Source organism: Bacillus rossius, chromosome 3, assembly GCF_032445375.1.
Source record: "Bacillus rossius redtenbacheri isolate Brsri chromosome 3, Brsri_v3, whole genome shotgun sequence".
In the NCBI taxonomy this organism is placed as follows: Eukaryota; Metazoa; Arthropoda; class Insecta; order Phasmatodea; family Bacillidae; genus Bacillus; species Bacillus rossius.
The window spans coordinates 94,655,021-94,674,261 of record NC_086332.1 but is presented as its reverse complement, the minus strand read 5'-3'; the positions used below and the strand labels follow the sequence as shown (position 1 = coordinate 94,674,261).

The 19,241-nt window shown below is 34.9% G+C and overlaps 1 protein-coding gene and 1 long non-coding RNA gene across 3 annotated transcripts in view; one reads left to right on the top strand and one right to left on the bottom strand.

Moving 5' to 3' along the window:
- The window catches only part of LOC134531479 (multiple epidermal growth factor-like domains protein 10), a 157,069-nt gene that overhangs the window by 21,849 nt on the left and 115,979 nt on the right, over window positions 1-19,241 (top strand). The window lies entirely within an intron of this gene.
- On the bottom strand, window positions 8,992-11,668 carry LOC134531478 (uncharacterized). The gene is made up of 3 exons (XR_010075004.1): window positions 11,621-11,668; window positions 9,899-10,096; window positions 8,992-9,155 (listed from the first exon to the last, which is right to left on the bottom strand). It is a non-coding gene; the product is annotated as an uncharacterized LOC134531478 (long non-coding RNA).

The following is a 19,241-nucleotide window of genomic DNA, read 5'->3' as shown; positions in this document are numbered from 1 at the left end:
TGCTACTTTTGAGAAAATATTAATTAATATATAAATTTTTGTACGGCTGTTTTTGGAGAATCATTAGAAAAAACACTTCGTAATAAAAGCTTGACCGCAAGAAAGAAAGAGATCTAATTTTTAACGTAGTCCAAATATAACTTTGACGTACCGTATATTTAGTGCCGGTGTAGAAAACTAATTAACTGCAACGGTAATTTCGACAAACGTATGATCGAGAAACATAAGCTTGCTTTTTTTAACAGTGTAAATTGATGGATTTTTGCCAAGGAAATTGCCCTATAGATGTATTTAAAAAAAAATCTTCCAATATTAAAAAAAAATAGTTTATCGTGTGTTTACATTACTGAAACCCAAAAAAGAATACAAAACACATTAAATTTCTTCCATACAAATATCATTTTTTTTATAAACAGTATAAAATACATGATTCAGCATATATCATTCTTATGCTTTTTAAATATTTCAGAATGCGCAAGATTTTAAAATTTCGAGAATACACAAATTCAATTATGTATCACAATATACGTTTTTTGAAAACTAGATGGCAAAAATATTTTTTGTAGTAGACAAGCATAATTTTTAAACTTATTTATGATATTTCCACATTCCGTGTCGGAAAACAGTTGTTTATAGTATTTTATTTATTTTTTAGATATGCAACATGTATTTTATATATTCCTTCAATGTATGTTCTAAAATCTAATATGTTTAGTGATCTTTAGGAAATAATTTCAAAAACGTGGACTTCCCCCCCTTTTTTATTCGGCTACAAATTTTTGTGTCAGGCTTCTTGTATTTGGCCCAGGGTTCTTATCAATTAATTTTGCTTTTCGGCCAAGCGAGTGCAGGTGATGGGGAGACTTGAGCTGATTACCTGTAGGCACTCTGCTGTGTAAGACGACTCTGCTGAATGACGCCACAGCCGTCGCACCCGGCCTGTGTCCTGAGGCCAGCGACTCTCCTGGCACCGTGCACAGGCCGGACCTAGGAGCACACATGTGAACCGAGCTGTCACTGCCCGCATTATTATCTCTGAAATCACCCACAAACGATCCAGACACTGCCGATCACACGGGAACCGGTCAAGTCTACGAATTCGTCAACTGCCCGAACGGTTCCCCTACGCTCCTTCTTACCCTCTCCACATTCCTCTATGTGCCCGCGTGGTCTCTGGAGGTAGCCATGGGGGAGGGTGAAGTTGACCAATAGGGAGGTTACAGCACCCCTCCTTCTTTCCGCCACGCCTCCCCCCTACCGTGGTGGGGACTGCTATTGTTGTCATTCGCCTCCCGCTGCAGTGACGGCCGGAGGTAATTCCTATCTGCGAAAGCATCTTAGTCTCTTCTTTAAACAGTCGCGTTGCAAAAAAAAATTGCACACATTCTTGTAAGTGGCAGGGTGCTAGTTTCAGATGTAGTGATCTTGGTTGGGAAGTAGCGAAATAGTTCGTATGTACTGACGATAATTGAAACTTGTAATGTTGTAGGGCAGCTTCGTGATACAACACAGGCACACGGTATACACTTACAGATAGTGTAGATTTTGCAATTAATAATTATAATATATATATAATGGTGTGTTGGTTACTGTTGCTGACACATACACATAAGCATATAAAAGGGGTAGTGTTGGGCGCCTTAAGAAAATAAATATTACTAGATTTGATGTTACGAAGGGACAATTCAATTGTTGGAAATGCTTAGGCTTAAATTACAGGAATGGCTGCTATTAACTAACAACACTACAAATAATTCAGTCGGTTAAAACAAATTTATTATTGATGGCAGAAAAATGTGGCAAATGTAGTAAAGATTAACAATACAGAAAGAGGATAACATTTAATTCCAATGTTATAAGCTCCACAAAAAACAATAAACTTTGCCTCTCTGGCTTGTCTCCTTATAGCGAAATATGTATCTTTATAATCGGGAAATAGGTTGCACACATTTACAACAATACAAAAGTATTTACTGGTTCGTCTTCACTTGCACAGTTAATCAAACGAATAATTATTTTAAAAATGTTTTTGGTAGTAAAATATTGAATGTTTCTTAAAATGTTTATTAATTGTTGCCTCGGCTTGGCTAGTCTCAAATACGTTAGGAGAACACGGTCCTTTATCTCGGTTAACCTCTGGGTATAATATAAATAAAAATGTCAATTTAATACTTGAATAATTCAAATAAAAAAATCTCTTAATTTTCGTGAGTAAAATGTTTCTGGAGAATTATACATGTAACAGAGTGGGTTGTGTAGTGAAACAATGTTCGAAGAAGACAGTTACTCACGTACTTATTTCTCACTTCTATTATCTTTATCTCAGCGGATAAAGACTAAAATTTAAGTAAAACATCTTTATTAACACACTTTGCGTCGAAATATCACTATTACTGCCAAATTTAATTAAATATTGATGAAATAAATGCCCCACAGCGGCAGACGTCTATACACTGCAGTATCCGAAAACGTTCTCCTTGATTCTGTATTCAATTTACCTGAAAACATATCGTTCAGGTAAGCCGCCACCTGATTGGCCGGCTGTTCAAACTTCAGGTTACAGTTTACCTGCAATTAGCCTCTACAGGCTATTTACAATATAAATACCAGTGCAAATATACGATAAATTTTTAAAAGAAAACTAATAACAATGAATATTTACATAAATAAAATACATATAAAATATCCTAAATTACGTTAACGTATCAATATTCATCATAGGGGTCCATACAAATGAGATTCCTCTCAACAATACACCTACGCCTAGAGTTCGGCGTGCGTAGAAACGTCTTTAACAAAGTATAAATAGTTCAATCTTGCAATTTAACAGATAAAACAGTTTGAAACAAAATATTATTCATTAAAAACAATAAATATTCAATTCTGTTCGCGGACTTATGCTTAAAGTAGCGGTACAATGTTTAAACTGTTTTCACTAAATCTTTCTCTTGAACGAAATTAATTTGCAAAATAAATGCATTTGACTGCACTACTAGCATGTATTTTATACGTCTATGTGAAAACGAGTGTATCAGACATGGTTAACCCTGTATGACTCAGGCATCGAGATTTAACACAATTACTCATATGGAGTCAATATATGTTCAAATTATTTACCGTAGAAACGCAAAGATTGAGATCAAAAGGACAAGTTATTTAAAACTGTAGGGTTTTGAACTTGCAAATGAATGCACTGTCGAAAGAAAACTAATTCATCTCAAAAGATATCCGTTGGAAAAATTAAAACTGATAAGCAGCTGCCTACGAAACTAGTTAAAAACTCAAGGTACACTGTGTGCACAAAATCAAGAGACAGGAAGAGAAACATACTTAGTGAGTTTTGCAAGAGTCACATTTGTGTTGACTATATTGTTCTTCTTTGCAACAAATGTGCATGAGGATAGCCGAAGGAAAATTATTAAAGACACTTTGATTTTTTTAATAGTAGGAGAAATTTATTACTTATTTATGATGATGATGATAGCCTTTTATTTGGCATGTTTTAATATCGTTAGTTGAATTTATGTATAATTACCTGTTTTTATTTTATGGAAATTGTGTTCTGTAATGTTTTAATTTTTGATATTGTGTTTTCGTGTAAAATGCAACTATATTATGGTAAACATGATTATGAAATGTAACAAAACGAACATAAATGACCATGTTGTGACTTTTTGTAATGTAAAATATTAAATATTTTGGTCCTGAGTAGGCAGGGTTAAATATTGTCCAATGCAAAAAAATTGAATAGCAGCAATTTAATACACGAAATTAAGACTTAAGTTTAATTATTGAAAATAATAAGTGGGTGTTAAATTTTATGGTAGTCCCATTAATTCAGGCGAAGACTAAGGGCTTCTAAAATAATATTGGTTTAATTGTGAATCAGTTTTCGTAACTGTCACTTATAACCTGAAATTTTTAAAATTACAAATTTACTTTCTAATTATCATTCAAGTAAATATTATACAATAAATAATAATGGAAACAATAATGAAACCCACGAGTGTGTAATTTTTATAGGCCTACACAAAAAAATTATTCCAACCAATAGGAATGACTCAATGAAATGTAAATGAAAGCTGATTTTTCAATGAGCTTTCACAAAAACATATATTTTTTAAATTACAAATTTATTTTACAATGTTGATTCAATAGTTATAAGTTAATTGCGATTTCTCGTTTTCATACTTTTCGATTCTCCGATTATTTAATCACGCACAATCTGTGATACATACATCAAGATTAACTGTACATGATGAATATTCCGATTAATAAGCTGACTAGCTATCATAAAAGACTATCGGGACAGTAGGTGAAATTGCAATAGTTAACTGTCTTTTATGATCCTTCAAGGTCAAGCAGCCTATTAAGAATCTATGTCTGCACAACGTCTCTACAGAAAAGCGCATTTTAATGAGGAGTTTGTTTCAGAAAGTGTTGAATGCAATTTGATATTTACTTTAAAAGTACATTGTTATGTAAAGAATAATTATTTCTTTTGAAAATAACGAAATTCGAAGGCTATAAATAACAGATTTATGGCAAACTTTAATGAAATATAAGTTTATGACAATAATTGGAATTCCGTAGCTACGAAATGGTTTGGCATACACACAATTGCAAACATTTTCCTATAAATAACAGATTGATGGCAAACTTTAATGAAATATATGTTTATGACAATAATTGAAATTCCATAGCTATGAAATTGTTTGTTATACACACAATTGTAAAAATTTTCCTTCAATGGAAGCAAATTAAGTAAAAAGAATTAAATATGTAAAAAATCAAATATATGGGTACAAAATATTAGGGAACAAAATTTATTTCTGTTTTACAACTGCAATAATTTTGGTAACATTTATGTTTTTTGCATCCAAAGAACTGTATCTCTTGCAATATATTTTACTAATATTTTACTAAGTTATTTTATAAATATTTCCAAGATAACTATAATCCTTACGTATATTTGATGACGTTTTGCCAAAGTTCAGCTTCAGTGCTAAGTATTTATCACATACTACGAGCACATAATCATAACACTTTGTTGAAGAAAGAATGTATTTAGGTGGATATAAGTAGGTGGCTGACAAAAAGTGGAGTTTAGCGTTGCTGCCTCATCACGTGCGAAACAGCCAGTAGGTGAACCTATTTGCGTTTACTTCGAAACTGCTATTTTATACAACTCTTTCTAAGCAAAATTATATTTTATTTGAAGTAACTACTTCTTCCAAAGACTGATATTTTAGTGAGTACAAGCCTTTAAATTCTTACAATACATCTGATATGACTCCATCTGCGTTGGCTCAAAAAAAAATTATAACTGAGAGACGGTTCTTGAAATAAAAAAAAATACAGGAAAGGATTGTCATCAAAGAAATACATCCAGATTTACCGACAAATTTTTACATAGTGTGTTCAAAGCGTTCGACAAGAATTACATTAAGTAGTTATTTTATACACGGCTCTGTTTTATGGTCTGTTGAGTTTATCTGTTGTGTGGATATCATATGGTGCTTGCATTTGATTCGTTAGTGGCCATGCTATTTTTAATGTGTTTTTCCGGCTCTTGATTATGTATTTTTTGCTATCAGCAAACTATTGGGAAACACACCAATGCCAACTGCCACGAACAGCCGTATATACCTCCTCATACAACTGCATTGATTTTTGGCCTAATTATGAGCCAGCCTGAGAAAATTTCATGTCACAATTTTGTGAAAGTCGTTCTGTTTATTACAAAAATTCTTAATACACTTGGTATGTAATTCGGGATATTGAATAAAGCAATCGCTATCGACCTCTACGAGAAAGAGAAAAAAAAGGAAAGTGTAAACATTTAAATAGCTGTAGTTTGTTCATGGATGCTCATCTCCTGTATCTTGGAGCCATCGCTGTAATAATTATTATACTTTCTTATCCCACTTTCAACTCAACTAAATAATCACGTATCATTGGACACGCGCACTGCCACGTGGTTTCAGGATCTAAGGAACGCATATTGACCGTCTGGACAAGTATTGTCAGGAGTGTTGTTGGGACGGGCTAAGCGAAGAATGAAAGGTAAGTGACCTTGCAAGCAGTCCCCAAGAGGACGAGTATCTGGCAACCACGCAAAAGCGCGACTGTCTACCTGCTCTTAGTGTGGCTGGCTGCTGTCTTCTCAGACATGCTGGCAACTGTTGAGTTGCGGCTAGCAGCACACAATTATAGAATACCTGGGGGAAAAAAACATGCAATCGTCTTGTGATACAAACCTGCTTTATTAATAAAAATACTTCTTGTTTTGTTAAATAGCAATCAAATAACTTATTCTCAGCTGTATATTGCCGTTTTCATTTTTCATTTTCAAGAGACAGTCAATTTTTTGTGAACTTTTTAGAAGTAGGTATTGTTTATTTACTTCTTAATGCACATTTGGCACTAACCACTTTAGATCACGAACCACTGCATTTAATTGTTTGAGTAACGAATGTATAGAATACCAAAATCAAGGAATTTACCTGATTAGTTTCCTAGGTTTGTATAAGTAAAGAAACAAAATTCAAACTTCAATCGTTTGTAACTTACAAACCAATGAAATTTTTTTTTTTTTTTTTTTTTTTTTTTTTTTTTTACTCAAACGCTTTTATTTCACCCCCACTCTTTCTTCTTTTATCACTGCAGCACTAGGAACTCCCACTGGGCTTGCGCGAGGAGCTCAGAAAATACAGGATGTATTATCGCCCGATATTGACGCCAGAGGGATGCGAATAAGTTAGGGTAGAAACACACATACAGCGGCGCGGCGCGGGGCGGGGCGGCGGGCAGCGACGGCGCTACACACAGAGAGCGTCCCGCAGCGAAAGGGGCAAGCAGCGCTAGTATTCCAGACAGAATAGACCACAGGGGAGTGCAATTACACACCTATTCACTAGTATCATAATGTCGCTGTCGAAGGTGCGTCGCCGTATGTTTATCGTTGAAAATACAGTTCTGAAGTACAATGTATTAACAAAAAAAAGGAGACGATTGTGGATACATGAAATATGTGAAAGCAGGTGTTATAACGGTGAATATCATCATCTTTTCGCGGTAGTGAAAAGACATCCGGACAGATTTTTCCAGTACATGAGAATGTCGCTGGAAACTTTTATATACATACTTGATCAAATCTGTTCGTACTTGATAACGTCTTTCAGGCCAAAATATATAAAAATAATAAATTTACAAAATACTTATTGCCATGCTTGTACTAACTGTACTGAACAACTTCTAAGTATATGTAAAGTAGGCCTACAAACGCGCAAAAAATTCTAAGAATGTTTAAAAGAAAAAAATAAACCTCCAGGACAATATATTGATATAACTTATTTAAAGAAGTGTAGTTGTTTAAGTGAATACTATTTACCCAAGTAAAGAACCACATTATTTACCTTCCTCCTGACTGTACTGGTGTTTGAACAAAAAGTGGTAACAAACTGTCGTAATTCATTGTGTTTTTTTCATTTACGTAAAACACATGATCATAACTTTCATCATTACTACGAGTGTCACGTCTGAGATACGGATAAAAGCATAATGTTTCAGATAGTGATAAAGGAACGAGCACTTATTGCAAAGAATTTAGATTCACAATATTCACAAAAAATTATACTCACTGATCAATGTTATTGAACGATGAGGGATCTGAGGAACAAAATAATTCAGGTGCTTCTTACTTATAAAACCCTAAATACTAAAGCTTTGAGTGAGGCTGTAATAATAAAGAATATATCAAACTGGGCTACTGGCGTATTAAACTGAAATATTAACGAGTAGCATAACCACAGAATCTAAACGACACACAAAAGCAACATGTCAAGGTTTAACCCCAATAGATAAATAATGCAAAGGTCACTGAAATGACATTCCAATAGAGTACTGAAATACACAACATTATGTTTAATTGATTCGCAAAACATTAGGTGACAAAATTGCATTTAAATTACCATCCAAGTTTAATTACAAAAATATTAGCTGAATAAAGAACATTAAAATAACATGTCAACTTTAATTCCCAATGTAATACTAGAAAAAGAAACATTTAAAATAAAAAATACCATCTTTGACGTCCCGTACATTTTTTTTAATAAAGAGTCGAATGTAACTGAATTTTAAGGAGTAAAAAGGTCCCATAATTGATGTTTCATTGAATGTTAATAATGTGAGTAAGTTATATACGTACTATATTGCAATAATATAACATTTTCTGCTACTGTTCAAAAAATTGTAAAAAATTGTGTAACCTGCCCCCTGCAGTACGGACAGGCACTGTGGTTTCTGTCCAATGTTTCCGCGCACAGTGTACAAACACCAAGGTGTCCACATGGTAAAATAATGTGTGTCACGGTTTGCTGTAAGCACACTCGACATGTCCTGCCAACAGGTTCTACTGGACCATCTTCATTTCTACTTGGACTCAGTGCTCTATCTTCTTCACCAGCTCCTTGTTCTTCGTGCCGAATTTCCTGAAATTCTGCTTGCGGCAGTATGTCACCCTCACCTTCTTCTTCTTCTTCTTCTTCACTTTCTTGGTGACGAACGTGCGGGCGCTCCAGAAGGTCCACTAATCCATCTACTGTGTGCGATAAGGAACGCAGAAATGTACGGACATTGTACTCCCCTGTTAAAAGCATCCTAATTCCATGTCGCACCGTGAGGGTATTGCTGGTTGCTCTTTGAAATGGTCGTACTTGGCGGCCGTCAATAACTGTTCTCATTTCTGCCGAGAATTTGTTCGAACATTTAATTAAGGTTTTAATGAACTGCCATATGTTTGGGTGTGCTCCCATGACACTCAGTAAACGTGAGTGAAATGCTTCCAAATGATTGTTCGTTCTGTGCGGTTCATTAAAAATGCTGAAGTTCTCGGCACCAACACGACCGAGCCAGAAACGCTGAAAGTAATCGAGAACAGAATTAATTTGCATAATGTTGGCCTCTTGGACAAATTCTCTTATGGCCCGAAGTCCATCAAGAACGTTGACCGCGGGAGTTGAGTTATCGTAAGCTTGTCCTCGTTGTGCCGGCAGATGTGGGAGCGCCATTATCATTTTTATCGCCAGCTTTATGTTAGGGTTGCGACGACTCTCGCCAACCAACCCACGACGATTAACTTGCCGCCACACAGCCTGCAATAGAAACATAAGATATAATGACAAAGTAAAAACTATATATGTCCTATAACATCACTTGCAGGAAACAGCCAATGGTGGCCGGGTGTGCAACGGCAGCACACGTGCTTACAATGTTTAGATTCGAGAATTATTTGATACACTTAAAAACTGTGTATAATGTGTGAAAACAATATTAATATCTTATAGAATTAAATAACGGTATTTTTTTTGCAATGCGAAAAGAAAGTGAAGTTTCAAAAATTAAAGAAAATTTGTAACTTTCAAAGAAATTTCGAATAATATTTTCAAAGTGTAAAAAAGAGAACTCTAAAAAATCCTACTAGCATTCTAAAAGTAATCTACACCATTAAATTGTAATATTATATTTAATTACTCAATGATTATACGATACGAGGGGTTCTGGTTTCGATTCCCAGTTAAGGCATGGGTGTAAATTTGTAACTGTCGTGCCCCCCGCAAAGGCCTGTGGTGGCTGTTGGTGGACACGTCTCAAATATAAAATAAATAAATTGTTTATTATATTAAAAAAACATTTTGCCAAACAAAAATAATATGAAATGTAATGTACAAGCTATAGGAATGGTTTTGCTAAGTGTCTCAGTTTCAGTAAGTGACCAACTGAATCTCTGAGCCAAAAAGGAAATCTGTATTTTCGGGTTGCAGTAAACTGTTTGACTTATATTCATTCATATTACATCAAAATCAACTTCAAACCATCTATTTCAAATTGTATTTACCTGGCAATAGTGAAACCAACATCCACCTATTCTCGATTCTGCATACACTACTCGTACAGCTCTTCGAAGTGCAATTTCAAAGTCCATGATAATACGCCGAACATTCCACTGTGAAATTGCTTCCTTCAAGTGCTGGAGCACGGCAACGTATGCTGACTCGGTTCGAAAGCACATTAGTGCTAACATGATAGGGAAAGCCTGTAAAATAAAATAAGAGAAATTATTAAGTTGAATGTTTGTTAAATTAAAATTAAAAACTTCTAACTTCTGCTCAATTTCTGAGTTGATACAAAACTATTCAGGTATGCTTTTCTTGAAAATTTTATCGTACGTGTTCGGAAACTATCTTCAGTCAATGAATTGTGTGTTCACTTAATGTGTAAGTGTAAGATATGTATTAAATATAATACAATTTTGTATGGTTTCCTACATTGTTAAGCGACAGCTCTTCTTAGAGGCAGGAGGACCAAGCTGGGTATGACTATAAAGTAGGTCCTTTTGACCTAGCACTGACTAATTTAGTGAGTCTACTTTCCCGTGCAATTGGCCCCTAACCACGTAACAGGCAGGTTATCATAAGTAAGAATGCAATAATAGTTTTGGGGGATATAGTATAAGGCTCAGACATATAAGTGAAATTCGAACCTCACCTCCATTTGTTTAAACTAATACTCGGTTTTTTCGATGAGTATCTTTCGTATATTTGTCTGTCTCTTACGTTGGTAAGGTCGGAATGGAGTTAGGTGAACGATGTCACTCGATCTACACCACACACCAGGATTACCTCCGCAGAGCGCATGAACCTTAAAACTAACACCTTATGCTAGCATTTAGGGTATAGGAGGTGAAGTTCACTAACTGGCATACCTAGAAAGATAATGTAATTTAGATTTTCGGTCTTTAATTTCAGGCACGGATATTAACATGCCCTTATTACACTACCTAACAATAGCCCACACGTCACAACACAACTGTCGCTTATCCCCTAGGCCTATCCATAATATAGATCCAGAAAGCTAACCAAGTTGCCAAACGTCAACATTTTATAAACACCTCTACACGAAGAAGTCTAGTCTCTCTTCTCCTAGTAGCATAACCTCCTGCAATGCCTTCTATTATGTACAGCTCAAGAAATGCAGTTTTCACACAGGTTGCGCCGGACCCACAAGTCTTACACTCGCAGACTATGGGTGGCGTGGCGTACATTTACTTATGCTTTCACATTGACGTATCTCAGTTACATTTACTTTATCCCTTCCAGCCCCCCTAAATTACGTAGCTAGGAACACCTGCACTCCTCTGCAGGCTGACGACCCTCTCAACGTCTGATCCTTGTTTCAGAACCAGTCCGCCTGATGCACAGACATGAGAAAAGTTCACTAGTCTATCACATACATTGCACCTTTTAAGAAATAAAAGTTATAAGTCGAAATTTTTCCCTTTTGCGTTATATCTGTGTGCCATGCCAAAGAAAATGCCAAGGAAAATATGCCAGTACAACAGAAGAACCCCAAACATTTTACAAAAACGAACATTCATATTAATTTTTAACGAAACAGGCCTTTCTTAGAATCCAAGCAAACACACCAATGTACAAAAAGTTTACTTTCAATTTTTTTTTTTTTAATAATCTTCGCACTAAAAAATGAGAACCCCGTTTAGTTTTAATAAACAAAAAAAAAAGGTCATAAAATAATTTCACCCTCATAATATATTACTTACCACATTCATGAATATGACATGTACAGAAAAAAGCTGCACAAATCCACGTGGTAGTGTAGGAACTACTTTGAAAGTCCCATCCATTCCCAATTCGCAAATTTCTCCGTGGTGTCCCGTTAAAGCTGCTATAATCTCTTCATTCAAGAAGACCACGGTTACTAGTGTTCCTGTATCGTTGGTAACGCTGCCGTGAAAGAACTGTCCATTTACGGTTCTTCCATAGTGCTGCATAATTAACGGGTTATTGAACGATGTGACAAGTTCTTGAATTGTAGGTGGAATTGTTGGCACAGCTTCCCTTCTTCGGCGAACCATTGTTCGTCTCACTGACGAGAAAGGCGTTCGTTCTGCACCCTCCGTATTTCTGTTCACACAAAATGTAAAGTTGTAACGTTATTTTAAAATATCAAATTCCATATCTTTATAAGTTATGCATAACTCTTAATGAAGAAAATTTGTTGTGGTTTATGGATCCAATTCTTTGGAAATGTTAACAAATATGCATGTATCCTATCATAACAAAATAAAACCGTTAGAAAACAAAAAATTGTGCAATTTTATAAAAGAGTTTTTACATGTGTAGGTATGTAAAGTGAAATTGTTGTACAAGTAACATATACCTTTCGACTTCGTCTTGATAAATGGCTACCAAGGGTAATTTAGTTTCTACCCGGGATCTCCGACTAAGCGTTTGTTTAAACATCAGTATGTTCATACATTTGGAGCTAGAGGAATGGTTATGAGGAACACTATTTTGTGTAGGTATAATAGGTGCTCCATCTGCTAGCGTCATAGTGGCACGAGCTCGGCATCCTGCTCGAAACTGTGCACACCTCAAAAACCTGAAACATCAGTACTATTGTCGCATTTTCAAAAGAAACTTTGTTCTTACTAAAATTAAATGCAGTCTCTTAAAGCTAGTTTTACAATCTATTATGCATCGTAACTATTCGTGTAATTAATTTTGTTGTAATAAATTCAGTTACATACTTTGATGTCGTGATAAATAATTTAAGCCACCGGTACATGTATGAAATTTTTCAACAGCATACTGAAATTCCTCATGTTACCCAGTCACTAAACCTCTTAAATCAAATTGCGTAGCATATGGTTGTAGTATATAAATGAGTCATGATGGTTTTTACAATAATGGTGCCGCCAGCATAAGCGCATAAGGTATAATTAATATGATGTAATCTTTAAATAGCAATATCTCATAAACTATTACAAGTACATTAACACCAATCGCAGGGTAAATATAGGAACATTACTAGTGTGCAAAGAAAAAGTATTTTAATTTTTTTTATTTTATGGAAAAGCCCCTTTGTAACATAATTACCAAACTTGTAATACAACAATGTTAAATAAAAGGGAAAATATATCTCGTATTCGATTAACGATCATAATTCATTGTTGTACCACAATTTTTGATTATGTTCAGGATCTTTCGACATACAACATTAAATAGCAAGCATCATGTGCCACAGAATAAATATGTAGTACAGGTTCATGACATCAGGATAAAGTAATCATTTTGAATCGATAAGGAACCATATTTTTAAAAACATTTGCTGTGCGTATTTGTAGTCAGGGGTGAATCTAATGTAAGAGGTTAGTGGAAAGAGGTGCCAATACCCCTTCTGATCCAAACTACGAATAAAATGAGGTTTATCGAGAAAATATCTGAACACGAGTCCCAACCCCTTCAATTTCTAATCCATATTAATATTTCTAGCTTCTCGACCACCACTGTTTGCAATAGTAAGTAAATATTGACATTACGATGCACTGCAATGCTAAGAAGTAAGAACTAATCGTTTGGCATCGTAATCAAAATCCAATTAAGAAATTAAGTAATTATATCACACAGATGAACTTTATTAAAATATAAACAAGCACAAACAGCACATGTCATGTACATTTATACACGTTATTCTATAATTTTAATTAAACATACAGCCATTCAAGATTGAAATACATGATACATGAAATTTGTTGTTTAAATTTGTAAAATTAAGTGTTTGTTATTACTTTTTAAAACCACGCAACCTTACTGGTTTCCTATTGGCCAAGGTTGTGACGTAATGTCTTGACGTCATTAAATTTGGGCCTTGTTCGGGTAAACTCGGCTACCTTCGTTATTTAGTAAGGTTCCACACTCTACTTCGTTCAGCCTAGCGCAGCTACCACTAAAATATTTCAAACATACGAGATTTAGTGAACTTCGAATTCTCCACTAAATGAAGTACAAGTTACCACTCGATTTCTAGTTGAATCTGTGCATTGGGCCCCTAGTTCCATAAGAATAGCATTAGGCCAGCTTCGCCATTTTCCTACTACTTATACAGTTACAAAATATGCCGATAGATAGCACCAATGTCTGCAAAAGAATTTCTGAAAATATACACATTCGTAACAGTCAAATATAAGAACAACGTATAAAATGCTTCTCCCAAATATTGTGTGAGCACATCAGACCAATAATATGTAAAAAAAAATATTTCAGCGAGTACAGATGTTAGCAGTAGGAAATGGATACTGATTGTATAATAGCCTATCGCAGAAGTCGAGAAATAAATTCCACCTCGCAAACGCCGCGTAGTAAAGGAACTCTCAGATGTTGTTCTTGAATACATTCTCTGTATAGCGAGTTATTTACTCGCGTCGAGTTGGCGTGCCGAGTATGTGGACGTGTAAGAATATCACCCTAAGTGTCATAAATGTCTTTGGGTGTGAAAATTAGCAGTTAGTGTCACTAGGACTGGAACTCAAAAACAATTAGATGATTGGCTCAAAAACAGTTAATATGGTTACCAACCACTAGTACACACAATGAAATGAAGTTAGAATGATAAACGGGCCAGTCGTAGTAGGAAAAAAATAGAATACACAAATACTTAACAATAATTCACACTGTACTAAAACAAAATGTCACTTACCGTATTGTCCGCGTCTCCTTATCCTTGTGAAACAGGTTTCCTTCTCCATCGTAGTAAACAAAGGTTCCGGGGCGCTGGCCAGGAATAGCAAACGATGAAACACCATTGCTATCTTCACGATTTTCGTGACTAGGTCCCGAAACAGGTTCAGTTTCATCACAGTTTGTAACCCGGGCGTTGGCTGCATCTCCGCTTTCAGACATGTCTGCCCTCAGTGTTCTTGCAAGGTTGACTGCTGACGAGTTGGTGCTGGCCGTGGAGGGTTGGTTGTTGTTGGAGTAGGGAAGGGGGCGAAACGATGCCGAATTTGGAACGGTACTGGGCCTGACGTCACTGCAGGCCGCGCAGTGACGTCAACACCAAGAGTATATTGTTAGCGGCTTGTAAAAAATTTCAGTTCAGATGATTAACAAAGGAGACTTCAGCGAAATTTAAATTTTTAGGGTATTTTACTTATAGAGAATTCCTGAAGAATGGGTATGGATTTAATTCGTAAACACATACTGCAGTGTATTATTTTCAGTAACTAGTGTGGAAAATAAATTAAAACAAGTATTGCTGCTTAAGAAAACAGGAAACACATGTCAGACCAATGTTGTACGTTAAGTAACGTATAATTGTAATATATAATTACAATTTTACCAATATTTCGAAACAACTGACACCCGTCATATAAAGTTAATTATCCGAAGCCTGAAACTCAAAACTATTAATATTTCCTACTTATTTCAGTTGTAACGTTCCAACGCCCTACACTCACTCAACGATTTCTTGGTGAATGTTGAGCTTTTTTTAAGACAATGTTTATTTTAGACAGATGGTTTCCTAACTATGCATCCACACTTAAAACATTAACAATTAGGAATTTTAAAACTTTTTATGACACATTTATTTTGATTACACACTTCGCCAGACAGACGTAAAAGGAAAGTAAGGGAATAAGCTCATTCACAAACTACCTGCTCTCTTTGATTCTTGACATGTACTGCTAAATTTGTTTGCCCCTGCACAGACATATCACGTTATATTTTGCGCGAAGTTAATGTAGACATGTACTTTTTCCACCAATAGTTTAAGACCACCATCACTTTTCACATAGTACGACTTTCGACCGATACTTTTGATGCAGTTAGCATCTGATATTTTTTTTCCTATGTGTAAAAGTACACTTTTTGGTGAAAAAACGGTTCAAATATACCGATTATTTATTTAATTACAAGAAATAGAATAAGGAAAACACAGAACATTTTTCTACCCAATAAAAAATTCTACAACTAATTGTAATGGCTGTGCACAGTTATTGATTTTCCACAACATGCATAACACTCTAAGGAAACTATAGTTTAGTTGGTGGCAACGAGCCAACAGCGTAAGTTACTTTGTACCGCTACTTTAGGCATAAGTCCGCGGACAGAACTGAATATTTATTGTTTTTAATGAATAATATTTTGTTTCAAACTGTTTTATCTGTTTAACTGCAAGATTGAACTATTTATATTTTGTTAAAGACGTTTCTACGCACGCCAAACTCTAGGCGCAGGTGTATTGTTGAGATGATCTCATTTGTATGGACCCCTATAGTGAACATTGGTATATTAACGTAATTTCAGATATTTTATGTATATTTTATTTATGTAAGAATTCATTTTTATTATTTTTATTTTTAAATTTAACGTATTTTGGAACCTGTATTTATATTGTTAATAGCCTGTGGAGGCTAATTTCAGGTAAACGGTAATGTGAGATTTGAACAGCCGACCAATCAGGTGGCGGCTTACCTGAACGGTAGGTTTTCAGGTAAATTGAATATAGAACTAGGGAGAACGTTTTCTGATGCTGCCGTGAATAGACGGATGCCGCTGTGGTGCATTTATTTAATAAATATTTAGCTAGATTTGGCAATTGCTAGTAATATTTTCAACACAAAGTGTGTTAACAGAAGTGTTTAACGTAAATTTTAGGCTTTATCTGTTAAGATAAAGATCATAGGAGTGTAAAAATAAGTACGTCAGTAACTGACTTCTTCGAACGTTGTTTCACTCCACAACACACTCTGTTACCTGTATAATTCTCCTGAAATACTTCGCTCACGAAGATTAAGAGACTGTTTTATTTGAAATATCCGATTATTAAATTGACCCTTTTTTTATAACATACCCAGAGGTTAACTGAGATTAAGGACGGTGTTCTACCAATGTAATTTTATGACTAGCTAAGCCGAGGCAACAATAATTAACCATTTAAGAAATATTCAGTATTTTTATTACCAAAACATTTTTAAATAATTACGTGATTGACAAACCGTGCAAAACAAATACGAACCAATAAAGACTCTTGTATAGCTTTAATGTGTGAAACCTATCTCCCGATTGTTGAAGCATCATATTTCGCTATAAGGAGCCAAACCAGAGAAACAAAGTTTATTATTCATATGTAACTTTTGAAATTGTAATTAATTTTTATCTTTTCTTTTTATGTATTGTTAATTTACACTACATTTGCCGCATTTTCTACTCTCAATAATAAATCTGTTTTAACCAGTTGAATTATTTTTAGTGTTGTGTATTAATCATTAGCTATCCCAGTAAATTAAGAGAAAGTGAATCCAACAATTGCAGTGTCCCTTAATAACAACAAACCTGGTAACATTTATTCTTTAAGGCGCCCAACAATACCACTTTTTGTAATTATGTGTGTGTGTGTGTAAACAAGTACTTCTAAATAGTATTATTAAGTGTAACACTACTGTGGGTATACGCAGCACAACTTTTTTGGCCGATTTATCACTCATGTACCAATTAAAAAATAACAGATATGTTCATATCAAAAATTTAAGACCACCTGATCCGGTAAGAAAATACATACTGTTACAGAGTTTTTCTCCATTGATACCACTGTATTTATAAAATTCGTAATAGTGTGTATTTTCTTGCCTGGTCTTAATTCAATTAATTAATTCAAGCGAGTCCCTTTGCATTTCTCCGCTGTTCAAACAATTTTTACATAGCTGACAGAAACCAAAATTCTTCCGTCCAAACTTCAGTAATTTAACTATCCAGAAACGCAACGCACGAAGAAGGATGTGGTTTCTATTCCCCACAGAAATTTATTTTCTTCCATTGAATATATTTTTATTTTAAACTCGTTCATAAATGTTTTGGCAATAGAATTTTGTTCTCGATCCAAAGTTATTTGGTACACACGTAACGTTCGTTTAAGGCCTACATACCAGCCTGCAGTGTGGCGTGTCATTATTCAGAATAGTTTTCGATGTTGAATTCTTCCTTTGTAAACACATACGTGTTCGCATATAAACATATTTATATATATATTTTTTGTCTTTAACTTACAACAGTTTGCTTATGTTATTTTTTGATTGCGCCTTGGTTTGAGCTTTGCGATATTTGTAACGTAAACATCGTAAAGTGCAGATTTAAAATGCGAGAAAATAGAGTAATAGTGCTATAGGTTGTATAATGTACATCTCTAACAAGAATATACGTAAATTTCGGGAAAATATAAATTTGAGGAATGCACAATCAGGATCCTTACACATGCATAGTATAGGCCTATCAAAACATTTCAGCTGAAGTCACGTGGTTATATTTACTTGTGGCGGGAGAATACATAACATGCTGGCACAAAGTACATGTTCAGCAAGGCTTCTGAAAGTATTGACTTTATTGTGAATCGACTATACCACTCTCGTACGGCCGCGGCCGGGGTGGCTAACGGCAGGTATCCTATTGGCCCGGAATCCTCTCAGTTCTACCCGCCCATTCGGAGTCTTGAATTTTTTCTATTGGTCTGAAATGAATACAGCACCCCTCCTTCTTTCCGCCACGCCTCCCCCCTACCGTGGTGGGGTGAAGGAGAAACGATTCGTGCAGTTGACCCATTCGTACGGATGTCATAGAACCGATCACACGGCATAAAACCAAAGGAATTAAATTTTACCCCTCACGATGTCAGGGTATAGGTTAGTTACTGAATTCCATGGGCTCAAAAACTAGGTCCTTCTAACAAATAGTTTTACGTTTTGATAAACTATATTTTTTTTACTTCCGTGTCTTGATATTCACTAAACAATTGAATAATGCTCTCAGATTCTATTAGATACAAAATTTTGTTTGTGTTCGTTGATAATGTTAAACTAAGAATGTCAGGTCAAACTTTTTGTTTCACGAAAACACTCTTTAGCTCTTAAATACATAATAATTTACATAAATGCTCATATATAATACAATACACATAAATTGGATTATTTTAAAGTGTTTGCTTTAAATACCGCAAATATGCATGTAACTTACAGTTTTTTACGAACTAGTTTCTTTAAATAATTAGCTGTTAGATTCAAACACATAACAACGGGTCTCCCGATACCTTCAAATTTGAGGTTCTACACATTATTTAATCATTATGCAGCCTAGATTCAATTTTAAATACATCTGACGTACACGTGAAAAACTCAACGATGTTTGACAAACGCGATTTAAATATACAAGGACACCATTTGCACCTTTATTTAAAAACATTTGTAACATTGTTTTCTCAACACTCAAACGTTGTACAGATCATATTATTCAGAAAATAATATTTTAGTTTGCTTGCAGATCACGTTATTAAAAAAATAATTAATTGTACATGAGCTTTGAATCTGGATGACATTCTGGTGTTTGTAC